This window comes from Elephantulus edwardii, unplaced genomic scaffold (assembly GCF_000299155.1).
Source record: "Elephantulus edwardii isolate Elephantulus edwardi_28Jun2011 unplaced genomic scaffold, EleEdw1.0 scaffold00058, whole genome shotgun sequence".
Classification (NCBI taxonomy): Eukaryota; Metazoa; Chordata; class Mammalia; order Macroscelidea; family Macroscelididae; genus Elephantulus; species Elephantulus edwardii.
The window spans coordinates 10200812-10202987 of NW_006399808.1; the positions used below are offsets into that span (position 1 = coordinate 10200812).

A 2176-nucleotide genomic window follows, 5' to 3' on the forward strand; every position below is an offset into this window, starting at 1 on the left:
GTCTGACATACTTTGGACATGTTGCCTGGAGGGATGGGTCCTTGGAGAGGGACATCATGCTTGGGAGGGTGGAGGGATGGCGCAGGAGGGGAAGACCCTCTGTGAGATGGATTGATTCGGTGACTGGGGTAATTGGGATGGGTGTGTCAGAGGCAGTGAGGTTGGCGCAGGATAGAGCAGGGTTTAGAGCTGTTGTGCATAGGGTCGCTATGAGTCGCAAACTACTCAACTGCACATAACAACAACAACAAATCTAATAGCATATTAGTAGTTTCCATAGTGATTTGTATGAACTCATTCAATAAGTTTAATTACGGAGTTCTATTTTGTCATTTATAGTTTTCTTGCATTTATAAATTTTAAATTTCTTTTTTGTATTTATGTACTGATTGACTTGATAAAATTTTGTTTGTTTAGAAGTTTAGGAATTTTCCTCTTGGGGAAATCTGATAAATTTTCTTGTATTGTCTGCTTTATATTATTTTATTAGTTATGGACTGATAGGCATCATCACAATGGGAGAAAAGATTGGAATTGTCAACTATTTCATTTTACTTGGATCTAATCAAAACCTTTGGTACCTACCAGTAGTCAGAAAATCCAGAGATGTATTGCATGCATTGGGAAAAACTGCTATCAGGGACCTCTCCAGATTACTGAGGAGCAAGACTTAGTTTGAAGACTAAGGTGTCCCTCATTCAGACCATGGTCTTTTCAGTCATTTGCTATGCATCTGAGAGCAGGACAGTGACTAAGGATGATAGAAGAAGAGTCAATGCTTTTGAGCTGAGACATTGGAGAAGAGTACTGAATATACCATGGACTGCCAAAAACAAACACAGATGTGTCTCAGAAAAAGTACAACCAGAATGCTCTTTGGAGGCAAAGCTGATGAAGCTTTGTCTCACATAATTTGTGCACGTTGCTAGAAAAGGCTATTCCTAGGAAAGGGACATCATGCTTGGAAAGGTGGAGAGTAAGTAAAAGAGAGGAAGACCCTCAACCTGGTGGATTGACACAGTGACTGCAGCAGTGGGCTCAAATACATGAGTTGATGAGAATGCACAGGATAGGACGGATTCAGATCTGTTCTTAGGATCACTGACTCATAATCAACTTGCCGGCACTGAACTATGACAATAACTAATCTAAAATTAATTTTCTCCATAATGTAAGGCAAATCTGTATGTGTTCATATGATTACTAATATGAATTCTTAAATAAGCTGTAGTTTTTAAAATAAAAATTCCAACTATTTGAAGAAAAATATTTTAACCTTCTTTGTGTGGGATTATGATGAAAAACATGAGTGACAGACTACATTTTAGCAGTGAAAAATAATTTATTTGGCAAAATTAAGACTGTCATCAGAATTAAGAGTTTAGACAGCATTTGTGATTAGTCTTATGTTAACAGTATAAAGTGTTTGTATTTTTTAGCAATAACATTTATTTGTGAAGAAAATGATGGAAAAAAATCTGTTTAAACAGTAAGAAAATTCTAGACTCATCAGATGGCCCAGGATTTGGAAATAGTCTTTTGTTTTGGCAGGCTTCCTGGAGAGGAAGTGCCTGCGTCTGCTTGCCTCTAGAAGCCTTCCCAGAGAGTCTGTGTAAGGCAGCCAAGAGAACAGTGCACGTCACTACTGTGTGGTTCTGGAAGTGTCTAGAAGTTTGTGGCAAGCCTAAAGGAGGAGATTTAAGACTATGCCAGTTTCTCTAAATGATCTAGTTTGATTGACATTCAAGTTAGAGGAAGGTAGTGTAATTTTTCCTCCCAGCTTTTCTTGACTACTTATTGTTGGGTTAGGTGAAGGCACATAGGAGTAGTCAACAGTACCTGCACTGAAGAGGAACAGGGTGAACTTCTTAGTGGTATGTATGTGTCTATAGGAAATTCATACTCTTGGTCTAGATCGTAGAGAAAACTTATTTTTTTAGGCTATATTAAAGAGCCGATAGCTCTAGTGACCTAGTGGTAAAACTCTGTGCTGCAATCCCAAATATGGCTTTACTCACCAGCTACTCCAAGGGAATAGGATGGACAATTTCCCATACAATTATCTGCCTCTGAAAACATTTTGGAAGATCAACTGTGGGTCACTTCTGACTCCACAGGCACTCAGTAACAACAACTATTACTATTACCTTTTTTAAAAGAATATCTCTCTTTTTTT

The 2176-nt window shown here is 38.1% G+C and overlaps 1 protein-coding gene across 1 annotated transcript in view; it reads left to right on the forward strand.

The window, feature by feature from the left end:
• The window catches only part of P4HA1 (prolyl 4-hydroxylase, alpha polypeptide I), a 123596-nt gene that overhangs the window by 22453 nt on the left and 98967 nt on the right, over positions 1 to 2176 (forward strand). The gene's annotated exons all lie outside the window — the stretch shown is intronic.